This window comes from Canis lupus, chromosome 19, assembly GCF_011100685.1.
Source record: "Canis lupus familiaris isolate Mischka breed German Shepherd chromosome 19, alternate assembly UU_Cfam_GSD_1.0, whole genome shotgun sequence".
Classification (NCBI taxonomy): Eukaryota; Metazoa; Chordata; class Mammalia; order Carnivora; family Canidae; genus Canis; species Canis lupus.
In genome coordinates this window covers 32,019,398-32,030,683 of record NC_049240.1, presented here as the reverse complement: position 1 = coordinate 32,030,683, position 11,286 = coordinate 32,019,398, and positions in this window count along the sequence as shown.

Genomic DNA, 11,286 nt, shown 5'->3' with positions numbered 1-11,286 from the left:
CTCCCGTCTCCAGACTGCTCCTGAGTTTGAATGGGCAGTAAACCTTATGATCTGAAGGCATTTATAATGTAGGAATGGGGTAAGTTTAAAATTGGTGTTAGCAAAGACACCAAGCCCTCTACATTTTAGGGGGAAGGGCCACAGGGTCTTACACAGATTACCTCATCTTCTTTCAGGGGATAGAGAGGGCCCAAGTGACAGATTACTTCCTGGGTGCTTATCAGAAGATTCCTGATTGACAGGTTAAGGTTTAGCTTTTGGGGAGAGGTGAAAACTGCATTTAGGTTCGCTATTTAGCCAGATGTGGTAACTCAGCCTAAGTGACAGCATTTGGACCTGTGGTTTTCTTTCTATCGCTGCCCATCTTTCAACAGCGACATTCCAGTCCCTCAAAGGCAGAATGTGAGCTGGAGAAGGAGGAGGAGGAGGAGCCGGAGTGACCCCTGACTCAGAGGGCTAGGTCACCACCACCTCGGTAGCAGCAGGGCCAGCAGACCAGCCAGTCACGGCAGGATCTCCTCCCCCCCCCCCACTCTCCCTAATCTCTTGTTCGCCCTTTCCTGATGACCCTTTGGTTCTCTTCCTTAATTCACTTCCCTGAGATAGAGGAGAAACAAACACACTTTCTGTCTGCAACATTTGTTTAGAAGTTGGAGCCCAAGCCCTTAAGCTGGGCTTAACTGGACCTAGGACTCCCCTAGAAGGACACATTAAAATGCACAACCAGCTCTTGTGTCTTAATCTGACCAGAGGGTACTCGGGTATTTGGGGTTCTGCATCCAATTGCAATGTGCGGAAGGACAGAGGAGGTTCACCTCCAAAGCAATTCTCTGACACCAGCACAACAATTCAACTCAGTTCTGACACTACCTACCCAGAGGCAGCCTCAATTCCACAGCCTAAGGGCTCGATCCCACAAGACCACCCGTTCCCCCACACACACTTCAGATGCCAGTCACAGCCAGGTTGTCACCTGTGCTTCTGACCACTGGCTATTTAAATCAGATGTTCCCACAACTTCCTCCTTGGGTTCGATTCATTTGCTAGAGCTGCACAGCAAACTCAGAGAAACATGTTACTTACTAGATCACCCGCCTACTGTGAAAAGATGTAAGTCAGGAACAGCCAAATTGAGGAGATGCACAGGGCAAGGTCGGGGAAAGGCAGGGCACTGCGTGCTCTCTCCAGCCTCGCCACTCTCCGTCACCTCCTTCTGTTCAGCAACACAGAAACTCTCTGGCCCTGTCCTTTTGGACTTTTACCGGGGCTTCATTACATAGGCATGATTGATTAAATCATTGGCTATTGACACCTGTTCAACCTCCAGCTCCCCCACCCCACCCCAGGCGGGAGGCAGGAGTGGGAGACTGAAGGTTCCCACCCTCCAATCACGCAGTTGGTTCTCCTGACAACCAGCGCCCATCCTTAGGAGCACCCAAAATTCACTTATTAATCTAACAAAAGACACCTTTATCACCCTCATCACTTAGAAAGTTCCAAGAGTTTTAGGAGCTCTGTGCCAGAATGGAAACAAAGATCAAATATACATTTCTTATTATAAATCATAACGTCACAACAGGTTTCTTGAGACTCTGGTTAGCAAGAGAGGTAAAGAATAAATGTTCTTGAGTTACTCAAATCTTCCCAACTCCTTCAAACCTCTCCAACTCTTGCACTTTTCTCCTAGGTTAGAGGTTCTTTCTGGGGTTTGAAGGAATGCTCAGGAAGCTATTTCAAGCCAGGTGCTGCGGCCTCCAGAGCATCAGAGAAGATTCCTTGAAGATGGTTGTAGAGAGCAAGATGGAATCACTCACGTCAAACAATGACTTATGTCAAGCAGTGATGTAAGCAGCCGAGGGTGTTGCAGTTAAGACCAGATATCAGCAAGATCAGCAGAGGCTGCCAGCACCCTCGACCAATAACCAGGAAAGCCAAGAAAGCCTGGAAGAACCAGGAGCTGGCAATCATGACCACCAGAGGAGGTCTGCAAAGGCCCAAGGCTAACGGAACTCCTTCAAAAAGGGAGTTGCAGCCAGTTGTCAGACTCTCCAGAGGCTGACCTGACCCCATATGACTGCATTGGAAAGGCAGCTGCCACCAGAGGCACTGACCTCTGAACAGAGCAGAGCTCCTCCGCTGCGGGCTGAGAGCCGAGCCCGACTGCACCTGATCCAGTCCTTGCCTCCACCTCACATGCTCACGGACTCCCTGCACGTTTGGATCATTACCTTCTTACCCCTTATCATATCTTGTTTGTTGTGTGACTTTGTCCTGTGCTTGCTTTGTGTGGCCTGCGTGAAGCCAAGTTAAATGGGTAGTGAAATGTCATTGACTCTGGAATCCTGAATCTGCTTTACACTTACATTAACCCTGCTGTATGACCGAATAAAGCTGATGCTGTGGAAAGATGCAGCTCTTGTGGGTGCCTTCCTAAGGTGCTCGTGACGGTGGTACAGATTCAGTGTTGTGGGTGACTGAGGATGGAGAACACCTAGAAAGACAGACAGACTCTTCCAAGAATTGTAAAGCAAATAAATTCATTCACCCAAGAAGGGCTCATGGAATACACTGCCAGGTTACTGGTCCTAAAATGGTCCCTTGACATAACAGAATGCTAGCTTTGACAAATGTTTGGTACAATGTTTAGACTGGAAAGTTTTTTGTTTGTTTGTTTGTTTTTAGATTTTATTTATTTATTCATGAGAGACACAAAGAGGCAGAAACATAGAGGGGAAGAGGGAAGCAGGCTCCCCATAGGGAGCCTGATGTGGGACTCATCCTAGGGCTCCAGGATCATGACCTGAGCCGAAGGCAGACACTCAACCACTGAGCCACCCAGGTGTCCCTTGACAGGAAAGTTCTTACCAAGAAATAGTGATTAGTTCCTGTCCCCGATCAGAGCACTGACACAATATCTGAGAGTAGTAAGCAAAGGAAGTGGTCTTTTGCCCCTGGACTTCCACACCATATGGACAATTCCATGGTGGCTGGAGTGCCAGAGACACAAGCTCAGGAATAGCCAGTTGCCAAGGCAGGTCTGAACAGTTCTGAGATTTCCTCAAATCAGATCAATTATAGTAAGATATACATAACATGAAATTTACCACCCTAACCATTTTTAAGTACAGACTGCAGTATATTCCCAGCGTCATGCAACCATCACCACCAACCACCTCTGGAACTTTCTCGTCTTGCAAAACTATACCCATTAAGCACTAACTCCCCATTTCACCTTCCCCTAGCCCCTGGCAACCATCATTCCACTCTTTGATTCTAGGATTTTTTTTTTTTAAGATTTATTTATCCATGAGAGACACACAAAGAGAGGCAGAGACACAGGCAGAGGGAGAAGCAGGCTCCATGCAGGAAGCCTGATGCGGGACTCAATCCTGGATCCTGGGATCATGCCCTGAGCCCAAGCCAGATGCTCAACTGCTGAGCCACCCAGGCGTCCCTGATTCTAGGAATTTTACTAATTTAGATACCCCATATTAGTGGAATCATGTAGTATTAGTCTCTCTATGATTAATTTTTTTCACTTAGCATAATGTCCTCAAGTTTCATCCATGTTGTAGCATGTGTCAGAATGTTTTCCTTTAAAAGGCTGAATAACATTCCACTGTATATGTACATCACATTTTGTTTACGTGTTCATCTATTGATGGACACTTGGGTTGCTTCCATCTTTCCATTATTGTGAATAATGCTTCTGTGAACATGGGTATGCAAATATCTCTTTGAGACTTTGCTTTCAATTGTTTGGGGTGTGTACCCAGAAGTGGGATTGCTGGATCATATGGTAATTCTATTTTAAATTGTTTGAAGAGCCACCATGTTGTTTTCCATGGAAGCTGCACCATTTTACATTCCTAGTAATAGTGCACGAGGGTTGCAATTTTTCCATATCCTCACCAACACTTGTTTCTTTCTGCATTTTTAAAAAATATTTTATTTATAAAAAAAATAAAAGATTTTATTTTACATTTGAGAGAGACAGAGAGAGAGAGATAGCCCGAGAGAACATGAGCAGGGAGGAAAAGGAGAAGCTGACTCCCCGCTAAGCAGGGAGGTCCACAGGAGGCTCAGTCCCAGGACTGAGATCATGACTTAAGCAGAAGGCAGACACTTAACCAACTGAACCACCCAGGCACCCCACTTTCTACATTTTTGATAGTAGCTATCCTAATGGATGTGAGCTACAGATGAATAGCTTGTACATGTGTCTGTCTTGTGTAAGTTACTTAGATCAGTAATGGCATCCAGCCACCTGCATAAAATTCTGTATTTGAGACTCCAATCAGGTACAGAAATAACTGAGAGGAGCCATTAAGTAGAAACTCAAGAAGCAATGCTATCTCAGAACATTCCAGTACAGACCAAGTGTGATCCAGAGGCAGACACTGCCTGTCACCACCTGATATCCATTCACCCTTTCCATCTTACAATAGGACACCAATTTTGTATGGGAAAGCAGAGTGCAGTGAAAAACTATAAATTTCAGTCCCATTCACAGCTAGAAATGGCCAGTCCTGGCTAAGGAAAAGCCAACGTTGTTAGATGAGGCATCTGGAAAATCCTTTGAGACCGGGCTGGTGTATGCCTTTTGCTCTTAGCTCTGCCCCTCCTTTCTGTCCAGAATGGAAACACCATGTTGAAGGTGGAGCATCTACTGTGAGCTCACAAAGAGATAATAAGCTTGTGACCAAAATGTACTTGCTAAAGATGGCCGAGCAGAAAGATGGAGTTTGAGCCCCCAGTGGCAACATGGAGATGCCATATCAAACGTGGATGCCCCAACATCAGCTTCTTTGATGTGTGAGGGAAAAATAGGTTTCTAATTATTAAAGAAAAAAGAAAGGAAGGAAGGAAGGAAGGAAGGAAGGAAGGAAGGAAGGAAGGAAGGAAGGAAAACAAAGAAACAAAGAGATAGAAAGAAAAGAGAAAAAAGCCACACCATATGTCTACATTCCATTGTAGAAATTGCTGTTGGGCCCACCAATGGGAGGTTCCATTTTGGTCCTGTTCTGATGTGTCTTGCCCTAACAATCCTTATTCCAAACCTTTTGGAGAAAATTAGGAGAGGAAAACAAGAAAGTTAAGGTTAGATGACTGCAGAAATTCAGTCACTTATCATTGGCTCACCCTCTGCAGTAAAGGACAATTTATTTTTAAGGAAGAAAGAAGGAAAAAGAAAGAAAGAAAAGAAAGAAAGAAAGAAAGAAAGAAAGAAAGAAAGAAAGAAAGAAAGAAAGAAAGAAAGAAGAAAGAAAAAGAAAGGAAGAAAAAGAAAGAAAGGAAGGAAGGAAGGAAGGAAGGAAGAAAGAAAGAAAGAAAGAAAGAAAGAAAGAAAGAAAGAAAGAAAGAAAGAAAGAAAGAAAGAAAAAGAAAGAAAGAAAAGAAAGAAAGAAAGAGAGGAAGGAAGAAGGGAGGAAGGAAGAAAAAGAAAGAAATCTCCTGTAGAAGAGGCAACCCCGGGTTGCCTGGCAACCCGGGAATGCAGAAATGATGCAGGCCTTAAAATCTGCACTCTTGTTAGGCCTGACTGCATTTGGGACCCCAGCTCTAAGGGCAGGGAGAGGAAAGCCAAACCTTTGCCCTTTGCAGGACATCCTGCCTCTGTGGGTTCCCAAGTCACTGCAGCCAGCAGCTGTGTGGACACAGGAGGGAGAGGTGTGCTCCTGCCATCGGGCCCTCGGCCACATACTGCATACACTGAGGCTTCACATGAGGCCCTCCCAATCTAAAAACACAGGACCAAAACCACTAGAAGCCAGAAAAGTATCTTCCCCAGCTCATTAGAGAGAGAGAAAGCTCGGGGCTTTCAGCGAGGGGTGGATAAAAGGATATAATATGAGAAATCTTTGAAAAACACAAATTCAGTGAATGCTAACAAGTAATGTACTCACTGACCAAGGGCATCCTGGGAACACGTGGCCAGTTGGTTCAGCCATATCCCAGGGAAGTTGGAAGATGGGAAGCCTTCCAAGGAACCCCAACTTCTTCCTTTGGGGCCTTATCTTCCACTGGTTTCAATTCCCACAGCAAAGCCTGCACTCTATTTAAGGAACCAGCCCTCTCTGCATCTAAGAACTCCCATGAGGCTCCTGCTCCATCTCCAGTGGCTTTCTCTGTGTATGGGCCTTACAGGGGTGGGCAGGCTTTCTTTATGTGGAAAGAGAGCCAAGCCACAGGGAGCCCAGGCTCTCAGCATCTCCCAGGGAGACCCCAGCAGAAGGGGGGGGTCCTGCACAGCATAGGCCTATAATGCCCCAGGAAGAAAGAAGGAAAAAGGAAGAAATTTGGGTTATGTGCCTGCCCTTAAGGCCCTTCACCGCCTTGGGCTGCATGCCCACTGCCTGGCTGGGGGGGGGGGGGGGGGACACATGGGATTCCATGATTGTGGCTCTATTGAAATCGAGGGACATGGAAATGGGAGAGAGCCAATCTCCCACGAAGAGAACTGTTACCAGGAGGTATGTGTATATAGGGTGCCATGCTTTGGTGGGGGGATGAAACATTAATCCCTTGACTGTAACCTCAGGCAGAGGTCAGCAGAGGGAGATGTTGTGATTTTCTGGGATTTTTGGGGTCCTCTCTGCCCAGAGCCAAGACTTGGGAAGCCAAGTCTCTTGCCTGGCTGGGACGAATTTGTTGGTGGTGTTAGGCTGGAAACATTTTCATCTACCCTTCAAGGTTCTAGTGGCCCAAGAATCAAACTGACAGGTTAACAGGAAAAAATCAAATATAAGTATGTATATATGGGGAGCCCACAGGAACACAAGACCCCAAAGAGGCAGAAATGAGTTATACATGTCATTCTCAACTAAGGAGAAGTGGGTAGGGGTCTGGGACTTCAAAGAGAAGGAAGACAATTCACAGGAAGATGAAAAAGAGTAAACATTTGTTAAACAAATGTTTGCTGGGCCCCCTCAGGAACCATGAGACAGAGAGAGGAATTTCAACAAACAAGTTGTTAAATTCTCCCTGTCACCCCCCGGGTCATATCATTCTGTAGGTATCTAGGGTGATAGCTCCCTTCCTGCAGCAGGTCCTCTACCTAAATACTTTTAGGCAGTTAGGGGGAAGGGCCTAATTTCTTCCTAAGTCTTTTTGTACCTTGATTAGTTTTAGCTCGAAATAATCTGTAAACCAAAGTGGTACATCTTGGGGCGACTCGTTCTGACCCCCAACAGTGGTGAGCTGGGGTAAGTGGTGGAACAGCCTAGCCCAGCCACCCTGCCCGGGGGTGTGGGGTGAGCAGATAGAGAGCCAGAGCCCCATAATTCTCCAGCCTGGTCCAGTTTTCCATTACATTTTGCCCCAGAGAGAAGTGCTTCCTGGTTCTCTGCTCACCATCTTGGTAGCTGGGCATTCTGGAAAAGCTCTAGAAAATGTCTGTGGCAGACTTGGGAGATTTTCTAAATAAACCCTCTTTCAGAGCACCCAGGATGTGAGCAGTGAGTCCGGGTTGTGTGTGTCATGCTAAGGTTGAGAGTGCGGACTTTGCAGAGAGGCCTGGATCTAAATCGCCCAAAATGCCAGTACTGGCTGTGTGTGCCTAAGTCTGTTGCTTAACCTCTCTGTGCTTGTTTCCTCTCTCCAAACGGATATAACAGCAGTACCTGCCTTAAAAGGGCAATATGAGTAATAAGTGAAACAATATCTTTTGGCAAGCTTGGCATGGTTCCTAGGACATAATAAGTGCTCAACAAATATTGCTATATTATTGGGCCTCTAACACAAACCATACATTAACACCTTGTTTATCTGAGTGCATATAAATCAGTCTTCCAAATATTTGCAGCTGGCCTTGTCAGGCACCAGTGCCTTTAAGTCCCCTGTGGGCTCCCTGTCCTCTCAAGCAACTTTTCCCATTGACCTGAGGACACAGGAATGCCAATCAGTGCAAGTTGATTCAGTAATGATTTCAGGGACTCTGTCTGACTGTTGAGGAACTTTTGGCGGGCTTATTTCCTGGTCTCACTAGTGTTTGAGACATGTGACACTGCCAAGTAAATGACATTGTGGATAAGCAAGGACTTTTGTCTCTCCCGAGAAATGTGTAAACAGGTACAGCTATATAGATCCACATTGCACATGCACACGCACAGTCCCTGACTTACAGCATTTATTGAAATGAAGAGCCAACACCCACCCTGCACATTTTTTTTTTTTTAAGATTTCATGTATTTATTCATGAGAGACACAGAGAAAGGCAGAGACAGAGGCAGAGGGAGAAGCAGGCTCCCTGCAGGGAGCCCAAAGAGAGACTCAATCCTAGGACCCCAGGATCATGACCTGAGCCAAAGGCAGATGCTCAACCACTGAGCCACCCAGATGCCCCCCACCTGCACCTCTGAGCCCACATTGCTCTGTGAGCAGTGGTAACAGACAAACAAGCAAAACTCCCAGGTCAAAACATCTTCTGTGAACCCAGAAGAGAATAAATTAGGCGAGAAACTAAGGAAAGCAGAAAGCCCGTAGGACAGAGATTTTCAATCTCAATTGCATATTAAGATCATCTGGAGCGGGCCCCTGGGGTGGCTCTGCCTCTGTGTGTGTGTGTCTCATGAATAAATAAAATCTGTTTAAAAAAAAAAATTTAAAAAGATCATCTGGGCACCCATGCCCAGCCCCACAGAGACACAGAGTTGATGGGTCTCCTGTGGGGGCTGGCCTTGAATGTCTTTTCACAAGTTCCCCTAGTGATCCTTGTATGCGCGTAGGGTTGATAATCCTGGATTAGGGTCTAACATCAGCCTAAAACTCTCTGTAATTCCACTTTTCTACAACTGCCCAGTCATGTTTGAATTATGGATCTGTCTCCATAAACCAGTATCTTCATGTTAAAAGTTTACTTCCTTAAGGGAAGTCAATTGACCATTTTCCACTTAATATTAATCAGTTCCTCACACCCAGTTGAGTTCTAGGTCAATGAAGGAAGGAAGTTGAGGAAAGGGAAGTTAGAGAGGGTACTTGGGCTGGGTGTGCCCCAGTCACAACTCTAGAGACTAGGACAATGTCGTCAACAGGCCAGCCCAGACCATGAAATCTGAATTTCCATCCATTAAGCAGCCAAAGTTAGGGCCCACTGGTTTAGGAGGAGAAAGTCACCAGGAAGCAGACCAGTCCAAGAAAGCAGATATTATTGAAGGGGTACCTGGGTGGCTCAGTCTGTTGAGCTTCTGCCTTTGGCTCAGGTCATGATCTTGGGGTCCTGGGATCAAGTCCCCAAGTCGGGCTCCCTGCTCAGCAAGGAGTCTGCTTCTCCCTCTCCCTTTGTTCATTCTCTCTCTCTCTCTTACTCACTCTTACTCTCAAATAAATAAATAAAAATCTTTAAAAAAGAAAAAAGATATTGTTGAAGGACAAAAAACTTTTCCCATGTTGCCATGGAGGCCTGTGAATGAAACAGACAAATGACAGCTTAGCAACAGAAAAGACAGAGTTTAACCATATACAAACAAAAATTCACACACACACACACACACACACACACACAAAACATGACTAAAAGAGGTATTTGGAATTTGGTGCTTATATACCACCCAAATAGAGAAGGGAGAGAGGAGGAAGGTACTCTTGGAAAAAAAACCCAAATGATTTCTTAATAGGGAAAGAAGAAAGGAAAGAGAGAGAGTACTTATGGGAAAACAAATGACTTTGGGGAAAGATAAACAGGCTCTTAGGAGAGCAGATGGGAGATGTGATAGTCCTGTGACAATGTCTGTTTGTGTGGGATGCAGATTTTTAGTTCTAGTGATAAGAGTCCATCCTCCCTCATGGCTCCTAGGGAGGGGATTCATGACGATTAGGTTAGAGGGGTAGTAGAAGATGCCATCCCAGAATAATAAGGACTATTTTGAGCTGAAGGAACCTGAGAAAAAGCAGAGACAAGAAAAGCTCTCTGTCCCTTTACTAAAAGCAAACACAAATTTACAAAGGTGTCCCTCCTCCCCTTGCCCCCTTGAAGGACAGAATCGCAGCACAGGAGACAACTGTAGACCATCTTAGCAGCCCAGCTACAGCTACATTCCAAACTTACTGACTAGCCCTTACCTTCCACAAATGTCTCCCATGGATTTGCCTCCTCACAACTTGCTGCCCTGGAAACTCAGCCTTTTTCCTTTGTCTTGTTTTTTAGATTTTATTTATTTATTTGTGAGGGAGAGTATGAGAGAGTGAGAGAGAGAGAGAGAGACAGTACAAGCAGGGGGTGGGGCAGAGGGAGAGAGAGAAGCAGACTCCCTGCTGAGCCGGAAGCCCAAAGCAGGACTCGATCCCAGGACCCAAGCACCCTGTCTTGTCATTTTTTATTTCACTTGAATGTGGAAGCTAAAAAGAGAGGGAGAGAAAAGGATAAACAAATACAGACTCAAACACAGAGAACAAGCTGGTAGTTGGGAGAGGGGACATCAATGAACTAGGCAAAGGGGATTCAGTGGTACAAATGTCCAGTTGTCAAATAAATAAGTCATGAAAATGAAAAGCACAGCATAGGGAATGGAGCCAATAATATTGTAATAATGTCATGTGGTGGGGACCCCTGGGTGGCTCAGCGGTTTGGCGCCTGCCTTCGGCCCAGGGCATAATCCTGGAGTCCTGGGATCGAGTCCCGCATCAGGCTCCCTGCATGGAGCCTGCTTCTCCCTCTGCCTGAGTCTCTGCCTTTCTCTCTCTCTCTGTGTCTTTCATGAATAAATAGATGAATCCTTAAAAAAAAAAAAAAAGCTCCTGGGATGTCACAAAATCTTATAAAAAAAAATGTCATGTGGTGACGGATGGTGACTACACCTAACACAGTGAGCTCTGCACAATGAATGCATAGAACTGTCGAATCTCTACGTTATACACCTGAACTAGCATAACATTGTACATCAGTTATACTACAATAATAAATAATAGTAAAATGAAATAAAAATGTATTATTCTTTTATTAAAATGCTGCATAGCCAAGTTCCAAGGTACCCCTTTGAGTTACTAATCACTGAGTGCCCCCCAGTGTGTGTGGGTGATACTCATGCTAACTAACTTATGTTTGTTTATTCTCTTCTTGATCTGTCTTTTGTCAGTCCAACTGGTGAAGCCCCAGACAGTGAACTAAAGATGGGGAGAGGGAAAACAGTTTTTCCTTCCTTTCAAGTTATTTTGGGGCTCAGCTTTTAGGTGGATAAGGCAGTTCAGAAAAACAAACAAATGGAACAACCCATTCTCAAACAACTCCAGCTCAAAATAGGTTTTATGTCCTGGTGGTGAATTCTGCATCCCTTCAATACGAAACTCTTA